Below are 24,549 nucleotides of genomic sequence, written 5' to 3' on the forward strand. Positions count from 1 at the left end.
AAATGTAAGCCCAATTAAAGTGATTACAGCTTCCCACTGGTTTAAAGGGTTTATCTTATATATATATATATATATATACATACATGTGATGATTAAATACATTAAACTAAAATAAATACAATAGTGTGTAATAATACTTTTATAATAATGTATAGCATATAAGCTCCAGCTCCCCACTGCAACCCTCAAAGAATAAGTGATTAGCAATATTATTACCAATTGTATTATTATTGGTAAATATTGTAATATTTTAATTTGTCAGCGTGATTATTATTATCGTTATTATTTCATTGTTTGGGTAGTTGTGGCATTCATATTATCATCATTATTATTGATTGTTTAAATAAATCGTGTAATGCTGCTCTGTCGAACACACGCCGCACGTTGGAGCAGTGTGTTTCCTGCCTTGTTGGCATGTAGGCCTCCTGTCATGGAGACAGACGGAGAGAAGTTGAGAGTTTGTGATTGGGGCGAGGCTCATTTTGTTCGGTTCCCGTTCAGTGATCCGACTCTCGGATTCCCCGTAGCGATCCGTCGGAGCGCTGCAAGTTAATGTGGCGCTTTTTCAAGCGTTTCTTTTCGGCTCCATGTTGAAGTTTTTTTTGTTTTTTTTTCCTGCCTCCACAGCATAGCCTCTCACCGCCGCACACTCACACACACACACACACACACACACACACAGAGTACACACACAGACACACGCGTTGTCCTCGCCTGATTTGCACTAGCGCGGGTCATTCCAGGTTAAACCCTGGCGCTGTGTCCCGTTCAGTTTAGCCGTCGGAGATCAACACTGGTTCCAGCTGAGGAGGAATGCACAGACACCGGGACTTGAAATAATCTTCGGACTCCAGCTTCGTCTTGCATATGCGGTACGTTTCATATTTTTGGGGCATTTTCTGACAACCGTGTGGCCAATGACAGCCTCACGCAACCGGGCACTTGACAGAGCAGCAGCTCGGTGGGCGTACGTTACGGTCCCGGAGCCAAACGCTCATATCAGGGTTGACGCTTTTGACACAGACACTAACATGTTCTAATGTCAGATGGAGGGAATCGGTGGTCGCCGAACTGCGTTTCCAATGTGGGCATTTCAGCGCTGCCTTGCCAACCGGCACACGGTGCACACACGGGTGTACATGACTTGGAGCTTTCCAGAACCGATCGAATCTTAATGACAGTTCGGGGGGGTGGGGGGGATTTATCCATCTTTCAGCAGGTTACCACCGGAATATTTGAACTTTGTAACTGGTTAACGCGGGTTATTTACGCCCACGGTGGTGTATTCTGTATATATGAGATAAACAGGAAAAGGAGGGAAGATTATGAGAAAAGTTTCCCTTTTAGTTAATCTCAGGTAAATTTGATTAACGCCGAATTGAACAACGGGTCGTGGACATTTAGAAACTTATTTGTAAATTGTTGTTTATGGTTGTCAAATTCAAGAAAAGGCGTGGGGCGAATTAAATTGACCAATATTTCTCATGAGGTTCTGCGAGTGCCAGAGAACAGCATTTTCCCGGACTAGCTGTTTATTTATTTGTGGTAAATGAAGACTTGAGGGACTTTCACGGACCCAGGCTCAGTTCCCCTCTCTATGTGGAGCCCTGGGCCATGTTAGCAGCTTAATGTTCGTCTGGCAGCGTGTGGTGGACTTTTACTTCTGTGGCAGACGTATTTCATTTCACTGATGTAACTCCTGTTTTCGCTTTGGCAACACGAACTTCACATCGAGCATGCAGAGGAAGCTGCAGGGGATCTTGGGGATTTTGAAAGGTTGGACCCGTGGACATTCACAGCTCTGTCACCGACACTGAACAAACACGAGAGTGAGTTTTCAGCTGAAGCCTCGTTGTGACCAAACATGAGCCACTAACCCCGGATAGACATGTTTGCCAGTGCAAAGTTGGCTGTAGGCGTGTTTACAAATATCTCTAAACTGTCCTTCTTGCCCCGCCGTAGTTTGGAGGACTGATAGGTGACATGTTGCTGTCATGATGGTTACCGTATTAACATGATGCCTTCCGAGGCTGCCAGGAAATACAAGCGGGAGGCTGTTCCTGTCTGGGTGTCGAGATGTGACGTTCATGGCAGGATCATACTAAGACACCAGCCGGTTCTACTAGTAATACTGATTATATTCACATGAAGAGAACAATGTCAATATCGGCGCCAAAAATAGACACCGGATTAGAAATAAAAACAACCTGTCAATCAAGCATCATTTAAATCACTGAACAAATATTTTTGATAATGCCAATAGGAATAATGTTGCAGAGCTGTACATGATCTATTTATTGTGTTCATGGCCATTCACAGGTTAATAAATTCGGACCTCCAAATACGGGTCTACATGCTGTAATGCTCAAATACACATATTTTCTCACACTGCAGCAGTGTTTTTTTTCTTCCTAAAAGCCAGGTCTGCTCGAATGGTCAGCTCGTGCATGTGTCGAAAATATCACACATACTTACTCAGAGGTGTCCCGATCACCTGTGAACACAGCTGTAGCCATGGAAAAAATGGCCTCTGTTCTGCTGAAACAATTCAAGCCAAACAAGCTGGTAGGCATGTGTGTTGCATGCATAGAAAAGCTGACACATTTAAGGAAATGTTAAAACCAGAAAAGCGTTATATTGTGTCTCTTGCCTGTTTGTCACTGGTTTGTGGGAGCTTGTGTGGACAGCATCCTCTCATACAGCAGGCTCATGTTTGCAGTATTGTTGTTATGTAATACTCTAACAGTTATTTTTTAAATGATGGCACTGTTGAAAATAATTTAAGACACGTAAAGCAACTGTATTGAATGTTCAGTTAATTACAACTTTCTGGTGTGTGATGCGTTGTAACCTGTTTCAACGTCTGTATGGACACATCAGCCCTAGGGTGACGGTTGTCAATTCAATACAACAAGCCCTGACACACACACGCGCACACACACACACACGTGTCTCTTTGACTTCAAAGAACATTACATTAACTTCAATTGATTATTAACTTTACCCAAACCCTAAAGGAAAAGTTCACCCAAGAATGATATAGATATAATTCACTCATTATCCTCCGATGGAGGGGTGGGTGAGGTGTTTAAGTCCACAAAACACTTCTGGAGTTTCAGGGGTAAACAGAGTAGCAGCTGAATCCAATACAACCGAAGATATGAGGGACTTATCATCAGACGTAATAACACAACAGAAAAAACACACAACATGTCTCCATACTACTCATGTGATGTAAGCCAAGTGTCGGCAAGCCCGACATTCGTATTCGACTGGAAACTGCGTAATGTACACCAAGTTTTAAACCTAAATATCCTCTGATTTCTTCCTTAGAGTTTCATTAAGGGATCGTTGGAAATGCTAACATGAGCTAGATTATCCACTTCTGGTGGATTTGTATAGGATTACAAGACGGTATAAATGACCTTGTATTGAGTTGAATATGAATGTCGGGGCGTGCAGGCACTTGGATGACACCACACGAGCAGTACAGCGGCATGTTATGTGTTTTGTGTTTTGTGGACTCAAACACTTCACCCACCACTCCATTGGAATAGGGGTGAGTAGATAATGAGTGAATTATAATTTTTGGGTGGACTATTCCATTAACCTTGACTCAAACCTAAACCAAACTTAACCTTAACGCATGTCTTTATCTTAAAATGTAATGATTTACCTCATAGGGAATGGCTTTTTGGGGTTATAAGGAAGAAAAGTCCCTATTATGTGACTCTAAATAGATTTAGGTCCCCACAACATGACTTATACCTGGATCACAAGCACACAGTGAGGAGTTGTGAGCTCAGCCTCAAATAGGCATCTCTAATCAATGACTACTGTGCAAATGAAACGCTGTCACATTATCACATGGAACTCTCTTCAGTTCACCATGTTGTTCTTTTTGCCTTTCACACATTTACAAACCCACAGATTTGAAACAGTAACAATTAACTAAACCTGTATGCTCTTAAATAGTAGGTGTAAGTTTAATCTACTGGTGTTCCTTTTAAAAGGCAAAACATCATTAGATCTAAAGCATTGTGTTTTTCCTTTGACATAATTTATAACCCATGCACGGATGCACATCTTGTCTGCTCCACAAGTAGTTTGAGGCCAATAAATAAAAGGCCTGACACTCTTCATTATAAACACTCACGCCCTCACTCGTTTGTTTTTATTGCACTCATTATGCAGAACTACCAAATTTATAAATCTGTTAATTAAATCTATTAGTAACTTGATTTAAAGTCAAGACAAATTTAGTTATAACAATCGATTTAATGTTGTTGTGGATCAAGAGGTTTTTAATTGGGCCAATGTGGCTGTGGTGATTACTGAAAAAACAATTTATTAAGAGTATCCTCATTTATATATTGTTATATTGATATTTCAAGACACATTCTTTATATATGGAACATTCATTGATTTCTTGAATCTTGGAATATCAGACATATCTGCCTCTTATCCATGCACACCTCCTATATGTGGAGTTAATTTTTCTTTCGTCTTTCCTTTCCTCTCCTCCTCTCCTTGCCTGCTCCCTCCTCACTGAGCTCCATCTCCCATCACCAATCCATGTTCTCTGTCATTCTCTGTGCAGGTAAACAAACAGATAATAATAACATGATTGGTTGGTTATTTTTTACTGACAGTTCATTCGTCTCAAGTGCTTCCACAGGCCGCGGCACCTGTTCAAATGTGACTCAAACCGGCTTTGTGGGTTTACTGTGGGAAGTGAGTCTCTCCTGGTGTGAGAGATAAGTACGAGCGTGTTGTCGCAGCCTCAGAGACGTCTGATAGGTAATCATCTTACTTAAGTCAGCTATAATGAATATAGTGTAGTATTTACTGGAGGGGAAGAGAGATGGATAAGAGCTAAGCTAACCCAACTTGAGTGTCTTCTTCTTCCCACTAAACACCTGTTTGGGAAAGTCACCAAGCCGTTAGATTAGATAATTAATTGATCGGATTTAGTTTTTTTTTGCCCTGGCGAGAAGTGGTACCAGCAGAAACCCTGATAAGATACCAGCAGTGTGGTGCCACATACACTCTAGCTCTCTTAGCTGATAGCAACAACTCCTATAATTCGTTTGATGCAATGTCGCCTGCCGCTGGGCCTTATTTACTCCAACAACAACAACAACAGGTTGGTATCGGTCCTGTATCCTGCATCTCGCCAACGAGTAAAATATCATCCAGTATTTACTATTGTTCGTGATCTTACTCAGTCCCTCTCTCTCCACACTGAGAATGGTTAGCTAGTTGTCTCTTATACCTAGCTGCTAGCTCTGGATCTGGTTGTTGGTGTGATATGTGTGCAGTAAAACAGGCTGCAATGTGCCAGCAGCAAACTGGCAGTGACGCGTATCAAGTTTGTGTATCAGCAAAATTATTTTGAAGCGGTTATTTTAGGGTATCATGGTGTGGCTTTAATTACCCAGACATTTGTAGGACTAATTAAGCATGAATAGGTATGGCATGTTCTTCATATACACTCTATCTTAAAGGGGACATCTTATGCCCATTTTACCTCAGTTGATATGGTTCCTTGGGGTCTTAATGAAATGTCTAACATATTTTGGTCAAAATACCACAAGGATCATTTAAAACAGCACCTCTTACCCTGTCTAAAACAGCCCTCCTCAGATTTACCGGTTTTGAGTGCCCCGCAGTGGGAGCAGTGGGAGCCTGAGCTGGCGCAGCAGCAGCATCCTTCCACACTGTTGAGTCAACGTTTAGAGGTGATCCGGGGGTCCCTTTTTTATGCGGCCACTTAAATGTCTGACGGGTAGCAGCAGCGAGCTAACGCTAGCCGGGCTCCACTGGCCCGGTTAGCTCACGAGCTAAAGCCAGCCGGGGAGTCCCCCAAGGGAGCTCCCCGGCTAGGCCATGTAGCAAGACTCCCTACATGGGCATGGTGTGACTATGACGTTTATTCTGGTCGTAATCCCATTCGACGCACTCTAGCATATCGTTTCTGACATAGAGGAACCACAACAAATTGCGGGAGTTGTTTTTTTCCAGAGTTTTTGGGACGGTAGACATGCCAGATACCCAAATTAACGTGTAGAAGCACTACAAAAGCGGAATTTTCATAATATGTCCCCTTTAACTTAACACAGCACTTTTAATTGAGCAACGCCAGGACTCCCCTGTAGTTATTACATGTGTTGAGAAAGATTTGCTGCACTGTGGCACGTCCCTCTCCATAGCTATTGTACAAAATATTGTAGGAAACCATAAAGGCTGCTTTTTAAGCTTTACATCTTTCACACACACTCTATCTGCTTTTTTCATTTTAAGTCAAGCGTGTTCCGCAATGGTGCTTTCTTGAATTACATTATAGAACATTGGATCTTTGTGAGTTTCTGACTCATGTTTGGACAAAGGGAGAAATGTGAAAGTGAAAACTTTTGCTGTAGAATATGTTGATGAAAGCTTTTTGAGTGGTCTCATATTTAATAGACCAATGGATTAATTGAAAAAATAACCAGCAGATTAATCATTAATGAAAATAATTGTTGGTTAGCACAAGGAAACAGAGCATAAACATTTATTAAATGCATGAAATCTGAATATTGGTAGAATCATTTGTCGGAATAATAAATTAGATTTAAAATAATTAAGTGAAAATGTTGGACTGTAATCTTTAAAACATTACAGTCAGTATGCAATCAAATTATAATGGCCCTCTGCCATTATAGTCAGCCTTTTCCATGGAAGACTGGACAAATAACGAAAATATAGGGTCAACATACAACTTCAGTTGGTCTCCTTCTGATTTCAATTGTTATCACCTAAAAAGAATATAGCTTTGTCTCTGCCATGAGGCTGCATGTGGCCTTATCCTCTGAAATACATCAAGTTCAAAATAATTCCTGCAAAAATGGTATACTTCCAAAAGTTCAATCTTTAATTATGAAATATACAACCACTACAATCTTAACAGTACCAGGACCCACTGTGATTGAAGGGGACTTTAATAACTTATTCTGGCATTATTACATTTTTTCTCTTAGTTGATGTTTGTGCTTCCATCTACCTCATGATCCAAATCTGGTCAGTTATCACACACTGGAGGAAGTGCGGTTTGTTGTATGTGCATTTATTAACACTGTGGCTAAGAACATCAGGACTTTTTATGTGTCACATGGTATGCACACAGAAAGTGATTCCGTTGCATTTTTCAATTGTCTGTCCTTCATCATCATAAACCTATAAGTTAGATCTAAAGTTTATTTTCCTCCTGAAAGTCTACTTTTCTGTGGTGTAAGTGAGTAACCACAGTAGTTATGTGTTGGGCTTGGGGTGAATCCACAATGCAGGTGACCTTCTGGAATGCCTCCTATGTAGAAACAGTCAGAGTGCTGGAGCTGCTAATCTCTGCTGCTCATTTAAGGGCCTCAATTGTATTGTGCAAGACAAATAATGCACCATGATGCAATAAGGGTCTAAGCAGTAAAATTGTGTTTGTCCCATTGGTTTAAAATAACCCAGGGTATGATACAGGTGGAGTGAAGGAAACTGAGCTGGACCAAGAGAAGATTATTTAATGACAATATGAAAGCATTTTGGTCAGTAACCATCTGATTGTCTTCATTCTCTGGGAAACCGTAATAGTGTAACGTTGTTAAGCCTCTACTCCAAATGGTGCTGTGGTTTATGAGGCGTCGTAAGTTTGGCAAGTGTGGGTTTGCTTGCAAGTACAGGCGGACATGCTTGTCGCTGTACAGGGCTCACCTATTGTTCTTGTTACATTCCGAAGTTAATGATGTCTGGTATGAATTTATCTCTTCTTGCCAAAACAGAATAAGGTTTTGTGGTAGCTTTACTGGTCGCCATGCATCAGTTCGTTTTCAACAAATCAATTCTAAAGGCTGCAATGTTGGTTTTTTGGTTTAAGGTGATACAGAGGTGTAAGCGGACTCAATAACAGAAGGATTGATAGCATGGCCTCATCACAATAGAGCTACAGGTATTGGTAATTTGATGAATCTGCAGTTGCCAAAAAATGTCTGTGGATCAAATAATTGAGTGATCGTATCACCTATTACAAGAGTATGAATTAATATAGGGAAAACATATAAAGCATTGTAATGAGAAAACTGAGTATTTTGCAGCTGTGTTAGCTGGGTTTGATTTAGCTTTAGTCTAGGTCTGATACACTTTTTTTCATAAAAATGTTGTTACACTGATAAAGCATTATGAGGATTTATCTGCCACCATCTTTGTGCACAGTTAACATGGTTACCGGTGTCACTGCTCTGCAGTAGCACAGACTGACTCACCTCAGTTATTCCAGTCAGCATATCCAAACTAATCTAATTTAGTGCAGTTGTTCCTTTTATCCTAGCATCACTGCAGCTACCTGTGCTGCTCACATGAGTCATCCAGAGGCTGGATTCACTCCCCTGTTAGCTTAAATACTAAAACACTGTTAATTTCCTAGGGTGAGAGAGGAGACAATATCCTTGGATAACATCACACAGTATAGTTAACTTGTATTGCAGGATTTAGGTCAAGGGTGGGGAATCTTTTACCCATTAAACATTTTATAATGTCCCTCAAGGGCCATACGTGAATATTGAAAACATACATCATATTAGGCGGCTGTGGCTTAGGGGTAGAGCAGTTTTCCTCCAACCCGAAGGTCTGCAGTTTGATCCCAGTCTTCACCATCTTGCCCAGGGACATGCTGAACCCCAAATCACCCCTCATAGAAGTACAAAGTGCTGCTAATAGATATGGATGTGTGTGTGAACGGGTGAATGTCAAACTGTACTGTAGAGCGCTTTGAGTGGTTAGCAAGACTAGAAAAGCGCTATATAAATACAAACCATTTACCATTAACTCCTCTAATGACTTGCTTGTCAGCGATGACTCACTGCAGAATTGTCTTATTAGGCAGCTGCAGTTTACATGCTAATATGATGCTAGGAGGCAGTGCTAACATGAAGTACTTATTAAAACAGACAGGTATACTGCAAATATGATATGATGTGATGTGAAGAGAATAAAGTAGCTCAGTAACAACCTTTCTACAAGTCTAAACACTGTGCTCTTTGTTGTACCTGATACATTTACTGTATGTTCAAGACAACGACACACGTGGACCACACACACACAGGGTCATGTCTATAGCTGGGGATTTCTCGGCCAGTGTGACTCATTTGATTTTGTTTGAAATGCTACCTCATAATATTGCTTTAAAAAATGTTTTTGAAATACAAACCTTTACACTTTGAGCCCAACATTATGGCCCGAGGATGTATAATTTGCTCATCTGATCTTCAAAACACTCAAGTGAAACCTCACTCCTGCGACCTCACATTGAACTAATAACTTTGTTGGATCCCCGTATTTCCCTGTGATTATGTAGTTGTTGCCATGTTAGTGTCAGTCTGATGCTTTGGCTAACCCTCTTCGCCTGCTGCCACATCCTCTGCAGTTACGAGAAGTTTGAAGAGTGAAGCAGTTTCCGAACAGCTGTTGCCATGTGTTCCAATAACTTTACTGAAGTGAGTGGGTGGTAGCGTTTGGTGCTGCCTGTCCAAAGGCTTTTATTAATGTCTGACTCTGGGAAGGTTACTTTTCCCCTGAACACTCTCTTAATTTGTTTTCAAAGATATGTTATATGACATCATCTCCTTTTGATAATTAATGTAATTACCAATGTAATATTTTGTCACTTCCTCCGAAACTGTTCAAAGGCCCCATGCAGAGTCCCGCCTCCCACTGTGAAGATTTAAAAAGAGGTTAAATATTAGATTAAATAGTCAGGTAGGTAATATGAAATATGGCCAACATTCTGACATGACTTTCAATACTAAACTACAGAAATTATAATACAGAATACAATATTATATCGAAAAAAAATTGTTCAGCTGACAATATTTTTTTGATGTCACTTTGTGATATAATGTCTGTTGGACTGTTTAATTTTACACTTCTTATTCTCAAATGCATATTACAAATTCTGAGGCACATTACAAGAAACAAAGTAAGTTTAGATCATATTGGCAGTAAGGTTTAATATAACTTACATATAATTTGTAAAATCATCATTATTAAGATGACATTGAGATGACATTGAGAGGGACCCTTAATTGACAGATCAAAGTAGTTTCAGACAGGAAGTGGTGAGGGAGAGAGGAGGATGACAGGAGACAAAGGTCACCAGCTAGAATCAAAACAGGTTGTGATCATCTTACACTATATGCCGCATAACTGCTTGTTGTGATTTGATGCAGTTTGTTGTGCTACATTAACTCTCGGTGCATATAGTTGATGTCATTATGATAAGGACATTGGTACAGATGTTTTCTAGCTACTAAGATCTTTACTGGATGAGATATTGTTTAAGTTTTAATGCTGTGACCTTTTGTAAGGTGAAATTAGCTAGTAGATAACTCACACACAAACTATTTGTACAGAATACTTTTTCTACTATATAAATATACCTACTCGGCTGATGATGGCCGCTGACCTGCTACAATTTTATTATGAACTGAGAGTATATTTACACTTCTTAACATAGATTTATTTGTGGCAACAGTTGCAATATTAACACTGACCACTAGGGATGGGCATAATTAATCGACGATCGATTAATTGATCATTAAGAATTTCGTCGATGAAATATTTTTTTCATCGAGAAATTCGCTAATTACACATTTGACCACGGGGGGCAGTGTTTGAAAAACGCCACAGTCCTACTCAGTTACCTGCGACTGGCTACGAGTCACCGTGTAGTTCCATTTCCAAGTAAACATGAAGAGGTCACGGCAAAGTGTTGCATGGGACCATTTTGAGTTAAAAAATGACTTGGTTCACTGCCAACACTGCGAAGCTATCCCAGAGGCTGGGGGAGACAAGGAGCCTGCGTTGTCTGACACGGACGAGGGGAGCGCAAACACCGGAGCCGCGGCCAGGCTAGCTAAGTTAGCACGGAGCTACCTGTGTATCGCGGCGATGTCAGTCCCCTCAGAGCGGGATTTTCTGTGGCTGGACTGACGGTCACCAGGCTGCGTTCGCGTCTGACCCCAGAGCAGTTTAACATGCTCATCTTTAACAACAAAAATCCCTAGGCTGGTGCTGAAGTTGTATGTGAGTTACTGGTTATTTTTTTTAAGCTTTCTCGACTCGGTACCTTGTTTGATAGTTTTGAGTTACATTTGGCAAAACCTGTCAGACCTAAGTATTATATATATCTGTAGTTGTTGTTTAACATTATGTTTTTTTTAGAGCTGTGAAAAATAACGCGTTAACGCGTTATGATTAAATTACAGGATTAATTCGTTTTTTTTTTTTAAAGCATTTAACGCATGCGCAGAAGGACCTTCCAATTCCGCCGCCTCTGCACTAGTCGCCGCTCTAATGCAGTCAGACGGCAGCTGCCATTCAAACAAACAAACAACATGGATAATTCTGATGAACCTGAGGACCTTCTGGACGGGAAGATCGTGTTCCAAAAAAACAAAGATCGAACATTCAGTAAAACCAAGGTGATATGCACACTCTGCGAGAAGACGTTATCGTTTCACCGTAGCAATACCCGCCTAACCACCGCAACGCGAAGCATGTGTTGGTTGGCGAGGGGCGTTCAAGTGGAATGCGCCAAACCAGACTCACTCGCCGGACACATTGTGCAAAAGAAGCGGTCAGCTTTACTGTCAGAGAATTTGAGTTTTGAGTTAGTTTGCCTCACCAACTGGCTAAAGACCGAGTAGCTAAGAGGGCCTTTAGAGGCATTAGATTGTATCATGGTGTGGTTAATGGTTGTGTGACAAAAAATATAAAAAATGTCAACCATCCTATGGCTAAGAAGCTCAAATAATTTCTGTTTAATTTAAAAAAAAAAAGTTTTATTCAACCACACAATGGCTAAGGAGCCCGAATTCTATTTAGGATGAAGATTATATTAATGTTCCATATGGAAAAGCAATGATAACTGCTGAAGAACTGCTGAGTTGCAGCACAAAAGAAAAGTTAAATGTCATAAATCTTGTTTTCACAAAAATATTCCGAAAAAATCGGTAATGTGATTAATCATGATTAATCCATAGAAACCTGTGATTAATTTGATTAAAAATTGTAATCATTTCACAGCCCTAGTTTTTTTATATTATTATTATTTTATTTTGGAGAAAAAAAAAACGAGGGTCAGTTGTGTTTAGTAGCACCGGCTTCTAGCTGTCGGCAGCGCATATTTTGTTCATGTTGTAATAAAGATCTCAGTGAGGAAACACGCTTTTTTTTTTTAACTGCATTTTAATGTAGCTTATAAATAGTGAATTTTTTAACTTGAAAATATTAATGATTAATCGAAAATTCGTCATTAACTCTCCCGACGATCGACGAAGACAATTTAATCGAACGCCCATCCCTACTGACCACCACATATTGATTTTCTATATCTTTTTTTTTTTTGAGATTTTTTTATTTTATAGTAAAGCTACATGGAGCATACTGAATCTCCTTGCTCCACTCTGCCCTTTCTCTCTTCCTCTCTCACACACACACATACACACTCTCTCTCTCCCTCACACTGCGAATGGACCCATCCTTATAGCCAGGATTGATAAAACGACCTAATTTGGTGAGAAGAGAAACAACGTATGTCTGTATTTGCATAATGCATATAGAGCAGGGAAGCGGTATCTGATCATGAGTGATCACAGGAGAATTATTATAATGTCAGGTGTGAACACTGGTGACCGACACTTGAGATCAGATCACTTGAGACGGATGTTAGGATTGAACAAGGCCCTACTCAGGCAGAACTCTTGACAAACTGTGGCGGGTGGTGTGAGGTTTGGTTGGCTGCACAAGCTATACTCGGCAGCTGTCAGAAACAACTGCTTACATGCCATTCAGATAAGAGACTTTTATTGGCGAGTGTGCAGGGTTTCATTGACCTACAGTCTAAACTTCATTGTTGCTTTACAAGCCACATCACATTGTTATCTGAGGTGTATCTTGTATTAAAGGCTTTGGACCACAGGTTCTTTAAACGTTATGTATAAGCTATCATCATGTTGCTTGTTAGAGGTGTAATGTTTAGCAAAGGAAAATTTGAGCTTCATCCATAATACATACAGTAACTTGGCTTAGTACAACATATCTAGAAAGGTTAACCACAATAATGTATTGCATGATAAACTTTCTCTGCTAGCCATGTGTCATATATACTTTCTTTCGCACTCCACTAACAACTTTCTCAGGTTTTTATTTAGTTAGAATCACTTCTGCCCACAGAAATAATGGCTTCTTGGCGCAGAAAGCTCATTAAGCAAACACAAAACAGCATCATAAAAGTTCACTTACACTGCTTATACTTGTCGGTTTGCAGTCAAAAAGGCAAGCACCTTATAAGCAGCTTATAGTGTGAAACCTTTTGAGAAACTAGATTTCTTCGGCTAGAGTCAGTCTACATTGTCAATGGTTGGCTGACAGGAACTGATTCTACATACACACTACCATTTCAACGTTCTACAACACCTCCATTTGATTATAGCTAGTGAGATTCTAAAATGAAAGCACAGAACCAACACATCATGGAATATTCTAGTTGAACTCAATTACATGAAGTTCTTTTTACAAAAGAAATCAAACATTCAGAAATGTTGTCGAAATGCTGTGACATGTGTTGCACTTGCAGGTTGCTTTGCTTTCACCCTCTCAGTCTGGTTCTGTGCTTCTAATGTTGTGGCTCATTATTTAGCTGTAGGATGAACCTCTGACCAATCCAAGCTTTTAGATAAACCGGTTGTACTTATTGTTCTACTTGCGACTGACCAAGGCTTACAAGGTTGCTAGCAATGTTTCCACTTCTTCAGTGCTGTGGAGTCTCACAGTGCCCACATCTTGTAGGTCATTGAGAGATGGCTTGATTCATTACAAAGGTTATTTGCAGTTATGAATAATCTGCACACACACTAAAGAGATAGAAGAATAAAAAAAATGAAATTACAGAGCTAAGCTACAGTGTATATTTAAAATAAATAATACAAAGTAAAAATAGAATAATGGATTATAAAAAGGTTCTAAAATCTTACCATAACCAGAAAACTAAATTCAGTGTAGAGACACTAATTCATCCATTTGCTCATATGGTCCTTTATGAAGAAAAAAAAGCTCAATACATCAGTCAATACATCAACTAATTAAAATTGTAATTATCTGACTTTCATCTCAAATTCAGCTGAATGTGCAGGAGTGAACATTCCAGCTATCATAAAAGAGAATTAGTTCATGAAAGAAAGATATAGTTTATGGTTCAGTTTAAAGCAAAACACCAAATAGTTGAATGTGTAATGACGTATATTTAGAACCTTCAGTTTAGGGAACATATTTTAACAACTTGAATTCAACCACAACTATCCTTACCTGTCCTTTCCTGTAACCAAAGTCTAGATGTTGTAGATCAGGTGTGTCCAAACTACGGCCCGCGGGCCAACTGCGGCCCGCCATCCATTTTCAATTGGCCCGCATCAATGTCTTAAAATATAATATATCTTTTCTTTTTTTTTACACTACCAATTTAGTAGCACTTAAATGGCACTTAGTTATAGCACTTTGTTTTAAATTATTTTTGAAGAAATTGTACTTTCTTTGTTCTTGTTGTTCTGGGTTTGTACCCCCGGGGTTGATGCACTTAAGGCAGGCGCATGCTTCTGCGTTTTCAGAGACATGCAAGAAGGGGTACGCTCAAGAGCCCCTTTTGTGCCCCTTGCGTGCGTTGCCCAATTTTTTAAACTATTCGACAAAGCTACGCAAGCCTCACGCAGCCTGCAAGGCTGTGATGAGTCCGCTACCTAAATCCTTTCCGGAGTCACATTTTCGGTTTCATGCCTCCATAATACCGGCAGAAACCACGGAAGATTTAGAAGAACGAATATGGACCAAATAGAAGAGCGTTTGGCAGTAGAGGACCGAAAGTACGACCACTTGTATAACCCGTCATTGGCGGAATACAAAGACACGCAGATGGCCTACAATTCCTGGAAGGACATCTCGGCTAACGTTGGTTTGCAGGTCGACAAAGGTACAAAGCTGTGGAGAAAGATCAGGGACCAAGTTGTCCTCCAGAATAAGTAATAAACAGTCGACGACGACTGCCACACACAAAGAAGGCGTCTCCAAGGTCGTCTTCGACATCAAAACGTTACTCCACCTATTGTTCGGGCGGTGAATTGCTTTGCAACATGCGCAACCCATGGAGAACCATAAATTAAAACGAGTCCATCAACAAAATTGCGTGAAAAGTTGCAGCCGCGGAACCATGTGCTGGCCTTTATTGTAAGTCGCTTTGGATAAAAGCGTCAGCTACATGAAATGTAATGTATTATAATGGACTATGGCCCACTGTATTGCACTTCTCAGCCCTGACTTGCCAGCTGTCCCTCGGAACGCCGCCATGTCCCTCAGAACGCCACCACGCCCCCCCACCCAGAGCGACGCGGTTGAGTCGCACTGTCAACAGTCCGCTCCAGGGCAGGGGGGGGGGGGGGGGCGTGTTGGCGTGAGTGGCCCAGTCCTTCGAATTTTTTTCTGTATGTGGCCCTCGGGACAAAAAGTTTGGACACCCCTGTTGTAGACCTACAAAAGTCAGTGTGATCCTGCTGCTGTGTACTTGAGCTAGACACTGAACATTTCTACTATGATAAAGGGCCTCAATTGCTGATGATATAAAAAGTAAGAAATGACTAAGCTTCTGAAAATTTTTTACAACCCATAATTTTTCAGTCAAAATTGGTCAAGAAACATTTTATGCCATAAACCAAAACCCCAAAAATATGGGAGCTGGTTTAGAAAGTTGCAGAAAAATACAGTACAGTAAAATATAACTTTTTTTTAAGATTAAAGCATGACGTTTTCTTGACTTCTACTACTTTTCAAAAGAGTTTATTTATTTCTGAGCAGATTCCTTGCTGATAATTTGATGTTTTGTTAGACTTGAAATGGATTGTTAGTTCACTGTATATTCTGGGTCTCTGAACAATTTGTCTTTGTAGAATTTAGTTCAAAGTTTGGATGGGTCATTCAAGGACGCTCAGATTTGAAGCTGCTCCAGCTTTGGCTTGGCGTGGTGCCTTGGCCACTCGTGCTCTTCCTGTCTGAGGTTGTGTGCACTCTGAAGCAGGGTTCTTCTACCCTCTCCCTGTGGCTCCATATACTGTACAGTGCCCTCTGATGTTGCACTGTATACCGATACTAGAAAGGTATTGCGATACCCAGTCGTTAATAATGTTACAATACCGGATTTTATTAATATCAGTACTTTATTAATGACGCCTGCTGCTCTGCACAACAGCTGTGTTTCGCGGTTGTCAGTTGTTCACACCGGCTGCAGTTCAGCCTCGGTTCTGCAGCGGAGCTTCTACCACCCGCGCTATGTCTTTACATAGGGTTTACCTTGAAAAGGACCATAGATGTGTGAGTGAGTGTGAGTAAGAGAGAGACAGAACTAGAGAGAGAGAGAGTCTATCACCTGAAGTTTCTTTACGTTAACTTTTAATATAACTACAGCCTATCAGAGGTTTCTAGTATAAATACAGTATATCCTCGATTAAAATGAGTCCTGTGTACTCACATAAATACCAGTACTTTACAGTTTGAAGCCGCGTATCTTCAGCTCCTGCAAATATTTCACAATATAACTATTTTAAAAACAAATCAATGGATTCTGTGCAAAGAAAAGCTGGGGTGCTTTTATTTTGAAAAGGGCATCCTACAGCAATTCATGTTAGCAACATATTCGACAGATAAACACTGAAACTGTGCTGCAAGATAATTATCTGTCTATTCTGCTCTGAACTGCATGTGGTAAAAGGAAAACAACGTGCCGTATATTTCCTGTATTTGCAACACTTTGCTTTCACTCCTTGCAGTTGAACCTGCAGTGCCTCCTTTTAGTGCGTTTTCTTTTCTCAGTGCAGCAGCTGTCACATGTAAATCTATAATAAGATGTTACGTTTTGAAAGTTAACAAGTTATGACCTTGGTCTTTACAGTAATCTCAATTACATATACCCTAATCCTATAAAATGAAGCCTACTCATGCATTGTCCGAAACTCACCTACATGCATGCATAAAAACAAACAAGAAAACACTAACATTTTATTGAGCATTGTTAATGAAGATGAATGACATTGTAAGTAATTTTAGGCAATTCCTGATGATGAAGCTCAAACCCAGAATTATCCTTCACACAACTGGTAAAGTCACAAACTTATTAAACCCTCTGCTATGACAAATTTATCACCATCATTTTTCGTACTCAATTTTTTTAACTACAGAAGTAACTAGAGAAAATACTTGCTCTACCTGTTTGTGAGACTCATCCCCATACTGATGAAACCGCTGTCACCCTGCTCCACAGCAAGAAAGGTGTTCTCCAGATGTAGAGGGCTTCGTGTTGCAGCCAGGGTGTCGTGGTTGGTCTTCAAGCCAAAACGTATTGTGTAATAGGTTTAATATTCTTTTTGCACATGCTGAATCATTTAAAGGACTGGTCCACTTGAGGGTGATGGATGGGTACAGACATTGTTGCTCTACAATTTTTTTACGCATACAATGGCTCAAATTGCTCTATAAACTGGATGGATTTTTTGTTACATGAAGAACATTAAGCTAAGACTAGCATTAATGTTCTATGGCCATGGATAGCGAAAACTAATATTAGATAATAGCAAGCCTTAGGTTGTTGAAGCTTCACTAATCAATGTTTATATCATGAGTCAAATAGCTATGAGTAATATAAACTGTGGCACTCACACTGACAAAGCCAGAGAGAATTATTATCCCAATTCACAGATCTCTTCAGCACTATTGAGCATTGTAGCTTCTTTTGGCTCATTGATCTGGTTTTGTGGCGAGCGTCGTTTGGTAGAACCTTTCCAAACTGATCAACCTTGCTTCTAGCAAAATAAAAATAAACAGGGTGTATTTGGCAAGCACGAAATAACAGTCAGACCAAGATAGCAACTGGCTGGTGAACACAATGGAGCAATTAGCAGCGAATATGCCAGATTGTCACTCAGGAGTTGTGTGGGACCAAACCAGAGCTAAAAGAACATTAAATAAGAACTTACTGTTCATTCATCAGGTTGCCACAAAAATAGGAATGCTATTGCAGTGTCTTCTGGGTATGTATACAGGTAATGCTTGGATAATACGTTTGTTGTAACCTTTGCTATTTTTGTCTTAAGTACTTGTTACTCCTGGATCTGGATATTTGGTTTGTAGGTGGAGTGGGTTGCATTTAACAATTCATGTTTAGCATTCGGTGAGACTTGAATCATTGTATGATGGAATTGGATTGCATTGTCAGGTTTAATATACAGTCAAAGGAATGGTTCACCAAAAAAATTATGAAGGGGTGGGTGAAGTGTTTGAGTCATCAAAACACTTTTGGAGTTTGAGGGGTAAACAGCGTTGCAGCCAACGCGCCCAAGTGTCCGTTAGCCCCAAATTTGTCTTGAAACAGCTTCATGAACACCATGTTTTGAGCCTAAATGATATCCTCATCTCAAGCCACGTTCACACGTGGATCACAGCAGACATTTAGGCTAAGAACATTGTGTAAATTACCTCATTCCTAGAATTTGAAAGTCGGGGCTTACAGACACTTGGATAACACCACAAGAATCAATTTTTATTTTTACGTTTGAAGAATTGTTCACCATTTACTTCATTTGTATCGAATTGGCTCCATTAGTGTTAACACTGAAACTCCAAAAGTGTTTTGTGGACTCAAAACACCATCAGCATAGTGGTGAGTAGATAATGAGGGAATTTTCATTTTCGGCCAAACTACCCCATTAAGTACGAAAGGTGATTAAAAAAAGAGATTTGTTGAAAAGATCCACTGAATCACACAACAGTTGGCCTTTTGAAAGGAGCCAAACTACTGAATTTATGGCATGTTAAAAAAACGAAAAGAAAAAAAACAACATCTGGCCTAGCTGTTAGACATGGAAAAATTCCTGGATTCTCCCCAGATAAAACTGCAACAGAAGGCATCTACAGGTGCCGTGAACTTTGAGCCATTTTTTAGCTAAAATACGATGCTTTGGGAAAGGAAATATTAAAGAATGTTAACGCAAATCAGTTGTGAGGGGTTCCGACTGGTCATTGAAAGTGAATTTGAAAAAAAATATATATATATAACAATTACATAGACTATGTACTTGAATTTCTATATAATGTGAAAAAAGGTAATTTTTTATATTTATTCCTTCTTGACATGTAGGCTATGGGCTGCTTTCAGAATCTCTTGCTCTTCAACGGCCACTGTTTTTAACTCTGAACTTACACTATGTATTGTTTTTCTGTGCTTGAGAAGATAGAGAACACAGTCTGCCATAACTGTTACACTGTCACAGCAACCTGTCAGTTCTAATTCATAGTCAGTTAACTTTGGCATCTAAGGTCCTTGAATTTGAGGGAATAGGGCTTGGAAAGTCCTTGAAAAATACACATTGAAGAGAGTGTGGGAACCCTGTTTGGAGTTTTGGCAAGCTCCATTTCAAAGCTTATGCCAACATTTCTCTGAGCCTGCAAGTATTTTCATGTGCCCATGAATTGACCTCCATTGCGGTTGTCCTTCCTGATGTTGAAAGATGCTGCAGGCTTTATACACTTTGGCCAGAACATTTGAGTGTGACACTTCATACCTATGGGAAGAGCCATTCAGGTCACAGTTAAAAACTATGAAGTTATAGCAATGTGAATGTAGTGACAAAAATGTGTTGTTTAATTTCTGCAGTTTTCAATAAGTTAGTCAAGTAAATGTGAAGGTTTTTTTGTTTTTCTCAGGTTTTTAGACAACCTATTTATGAAGAAAGTAGGTTTTCAGTACCTCTGAATATTATCAAAAAGTATTTTTTGATAATTCTTTGACCAACAGCGAAAAATAGGGTCTCTTATCAGCTGGAAATAAGAAAATTTAAAACAAATTCAGACAAAATTCATTCAAATTATCTTTATATTTTTCATGACATTAAGTTTCAATGCCTCATCCCAGTAAACATAAAAAACATGACCTACAAAGATAAAAAATGTAGTGACTGTGCCATGAGCGGTGGTAGTTGACTAGTCCTGGGCATTCGGCCCAAAGTCTTTTTCTTTTTGTCTTGGATAGTTCTCCACTGAGAAGTTTGTCACAATGTAACTGAACGTCTGTGAAAGAGGATGACTGTGCTGTAATTTTGCCTCATCAGTGAATGGAAAACTGCATTTTATCCTCTATGAACGGAGGAAAGGGACACTGTCAGTTTATCAGTTGATAGTGTTATTATGCAAAATGTGGCCCACACACATTAAGTGAGGAAAAATACAAATCTACCCTTTTACTGGTAACAAGGTTAAAGCACAAACATTGTCTCATGCCTAGCCAGTGAAACATGGAATGTAAACATCTGTTTGAGTTCCAAATCACAAGATATTTACAGTTTGTCTGCATGGTATTGTAACCAGCTTAATTATTAGCAGAATCAGCTTAGTTGTGCTGTCTCTTGCTAAGTAACAACAGTGTATCAGAGTTGAGTATTAGATATCAGTCTGTTAGTTGTAAAAACAGTGGTAACACCTCAAACTGATTTAATTACCCATCTAACATAGCACACATTGACAGATAAGTTACAACAGCGTCCTTAAAACAGCTTCAAGGCAACTAGCTGACTGTATAAAAGTTAGTCACTTTAAGAAGTTGGCGAGATCACAAGAGATATCAGATTAAACCAGAAAATAAACAGTGAGTCAATTTAGGTCAGGGACAGTGATAGTGGTTAAGAACGATCGTAAACTGTCAGAGACAGTGGAAGAACAAAGGTCTGGCAGCAATCGCCTCATCTACAAGTGTAAAAATAAAGCCTTTGCCAGCGGCTATAAAAATGATGCGGTATTGATTGAAAGGGTGAAACTAGACTAAACTAAACTTCGCAGTTGCATGAATCCACATAGACAGGCCTACAGGTTGATAGAGTTAGGCTAAGTAGGTCATAACAATGCATTTACAGATGTCTTTTCTATGTGGAGGCCGGTAAATTATCTAAAATGTTATAACAAAAGCAATATTGAAAGTGATAAATCATAAATGCATTTTTAAGCAATGTGCGTTCAAGAAAGAAAGCGCATGAAAGCAATTCACAGAGACCGACACACTAAGACAGAAGGAGGTAAAACATTATAGCTTCGTAGAAAATAACATGTATGTTCGAGTGTAAAGAAGTACATGGGTCAGCCAGTCGTCTTTGCATTCTCTGATTCTTTTCACCATGAGGTGAACCTGACTCATCGTCTGTCACTCTGCTTTCTCTTCCTGTGTCACTTCTTTCCCTTTTCTTGTCTGTAGATGTGTGTGTACTTGTTCAGATATCTTTGTGAGGACCATTTTGAGCCTACAACCCCCAGAGTAAAGACATTTTGGGAAAGTGAGGACATTTTGGCTGGTCCTCACTTTCTGACCCACTTTTACTGGGCTGTTTGATGGTTAAGATGGTTAGATTAAGGGTTAGGCATTTCGTTTTGATGGTTAAGGTTTTGGTAAGGGGCTACGGAATAAATTATGCCCACTAAGATAAATCGACAAAAATTTGTGTTTGAGTGTGTTTTGGTAGTTGACTTATCATGTAAAAAAAAAAATCTGGTTATTTTCACTAAATTACAAGTGAGTGAGTGTTTTTCAGACTTTATATTTACTTGTTAAATAAGAGCTGTGGTCCTATTTTTGATTTGAAAAGAGGTACTTTAGAGATAAGCTTAATGAGGAGAAATTAGGAAACAAACATCAAACCCTGTTTGTTTTCAGAAGAAATTCTCACTTTTCTGTCCCCACAGTTGGAGTTTCAGAAAAATACATATAAGACTATTTAGATCTAAAGACATCTTAGTAATTAGATGATTCCAGCTGATTTGGAGGAAGGCCTGAGAAGTAAACAAAGTATCTGGTGCTTCTGTCGCAGCTCTCCAACTGCTCTGAAGGTTGGCTTGAGACTAAAGTAGATTTGTTTCTTACCTTTTGTAACTTTCAATTAGTGTGTCGTAGCTTTGCGTCGGATCAGTTTTAATAACAACAACAAAAACGTTTTGAGCAAAGATTTGTTGATTTTCAGGGAATGTGTTGAGAAAAAGCAAAAGCTTTGAACCAGGGTTTGTTTACATGTGGTGTGGTTGGCTCTAAACTCAGATTGGAGTGGTTTTAAAAAGGCAGTGACAAAGCCTAAGACAGTACTGAATGTATCAAAGCCCAGTTATTGCCTCTTTGTTCTGGGTGAACTGTAGAAGCTCAAATGTATGGAGAGCAGATGGATTAGACAGATGTGGTATTTGCTTGCAGCTTGGATTCAGGCTCTGGTTTAGAAATGTGCAAAGTTTGTAAATTATTGTATTCATAGTCTGGGCCCTAAGATATGAGAAGGCTGGTTAATCTGAACTTTCATTCAGTACATAAGAGAAAAACAACTGTCAGAGCCTTCATACCATCAACTCACATTCACATAGGGACGGATTGCATCCAGTGGGTCCTGTATGGGTTCACCGATTATCCTGGTCCAGAAAAGGTGACATATTTTAGAAGAAACTAAAAGCATCAATCAGTTTTATATGAATCACTCTTAGCAGTTATTGTTGTTTTTTTCAACCAGAAGTATGTTATAAATGTGAGTAGCGCAAAGGAAAAGACAGGTCACATTCTTATCCTGAGTAAATAAAAGTGGCAAAGAGGTTCTCATTTCTTATATTATTTGTTAAAGTTATTTACAGATTGGATAAAAACAATCAAACGATTAACATGCTGCTTCCCAGGAATACTAATGTCTGGTGTCAAGTGCAAATCTGTAAATCTAATGTTCATAAGAAGAATCCCCAGAGCTTGCCGGGTAATCATTAAATCGTAAATGGGCCATTCAAAGCACTTTGCAGAAAAATTCAAAATCATCCATTCACACAGACGTTCAACCCTTCTATTCGCAGTGTGTTTTCTATCCTTAAGTCACAAACCAGCCTAAGTAATCTAGGGATCCGGCTAATGGTACGTCTAACTACTGGGCAACACGGTGTGCAGCACCTGACGGCTGCATCACAAATCTGAAGCATGTCGCAGGCGTCACCTATATCTGCTGTGTGCGGACAAGCTGTCTGAGGGTTCTGGTATGACTACTGTATTTCCTCCTATAGAAGTATGGCTACATAGACCACTTAATATCAGGACACTACAGTATGAAGCGGTGCATCATCCAGCCTTCAATAACAATCTAAACCTTGTTAAAACAAATAAAAATGGATTCAGTCAGCAGTCTAGCCTGACAACAGGGCTGCCTAAATGAAAAGCAGGACGCTCGCGCAGCCAGTGTGGCATGTGTGCAATAGCAAACAGGAAGTCATAACAGTTGAATAGGCATACTGAATTTCCCAAAATATAAAAAAGGATTTCCGTAGCCCAGAGCATGACTCATTTAACCATGTTTCTTGGAAAAGGTAAGTTCATATTTATTCATTGGGATGATATTTATCTTTTGATATAAATGAACAGATTCCAATGTTTCAGGGAACATAAGAGTTCATAAGACTGCACGCCAACCTACCTGATTGAAATAAACTTGTCAGCAATGTAACTTATTTCTGTGTCTACTGTTATAACAAATAATATTTTGAACATCTGTGTTTTTTATTTGATTGCATTTGGAGCAGGCATACTTAGCTAAGTTGTGTTGCTTTATGTTTTTACTGTGTTTATACCATATTCTGTAAACTTACTCTGGAATGGGGCGTGAGCAACCAATGTGTTGTAGACCCCATTATAGAGCGACAAAGTCCACTTAGGAAGGAGGTCATAGTCGATGGATGGCTCAAAATAATTTTAAAACCATTTTTCTATAACATTTTGTAATACTGATACAGGGTGTTTTCTCACTTTTATTTAACTAATATTGAGCACTTTGGTGTTCCATACTGCAAAAGAGTGATGCATCAGTAATGTTTTATAAATGAAGTGTTAACAAAAGATTTTAATTATCAAGTGTGACTGTGGCCTGAGTTTATTTGAAAGTTCAGCTATGCACTCCAAACTAACCAAGTCTCTGAACTGGAGCTATAGTGAGTTTGGTTTCTTGGCTGACAAAAAAAAAGGTTCTTTGACATTTCTCTAAGAGGAACCCCTGCAGAGTGGAAAACACTGCTGTTGTTAACACAAGTTACTGTGCAGCATACAGATTTAATGTTCAGTGAGGAGAGCAAACTGTGCGATGGCTCCTGCGAAAGCAAATACGCACAAAGCATGGCAGCCAGAATTAGTGTTTTTCCAATATAAAAGACAGGCGGGGTGTCGGCACAGAATTTTTAAGTCTTTTCTTGCACCAAGTTGACCTTGTTATTTGTCCTTCTTGTCTTGTACTTTACTTTTGTTTTAAGGAACAGGTAATTTGGCTCACATCCTGACACCTTGATGGAGAATGTCAACCACTAGCCATTACCTATGATAGCTCTGTTGTACAAGACAAAACCGGAATTTGTTAAACCAGTCCAACTCCTTAGTTTGGAGCATTC

The 24,549-nt window shown here is 39.5% G+C and overlaps 1 protein-coding gene across 6 annotated transcripts in view; it reads left to right on the top strand.

Moving 5' to 3' along the window:
- Positions 1–386: 386 nt before the first annotated feature.
- Positions 387–24,549, top strand: part of thrb (thyroid hormone receptor beta) — a 109,120-nt gene continuing 84,957 nt past the window's right edge. For 2 of the 6 annotated variants that reach the window (XM_053446639.1, XM_053446638.1), the window contains exon 1: positions 389–872. The gene's annotated coding sequence lies outside the window, so the exon portion shown is untranslated. Of the gene's footprint in view, positions 873–1,208; positions 1,830–24,549 lie in introns of those variants that run through there. The other 4 variants (XM_053446642.1, XM_053446637.1, XM_053446641.1 and 1 more) reach the window with 4 other exon arrangements.

The sequence above is a fragment of the Pleuronectes platessa genome, chromosome 18 (genome assembly GCF_947347685.1).
Source record: "Pleuronectes platessa chromosome 18, fPlePla1.1, whole genome shotgun sequence".
Classification (NCBI taxonomy): Eukaryota; Metazoa; Chordata; class Actinopteri; order Pleuronectiformes; family Pleuronectidae; genus Pleuronectes; species Pleuronectes platessa.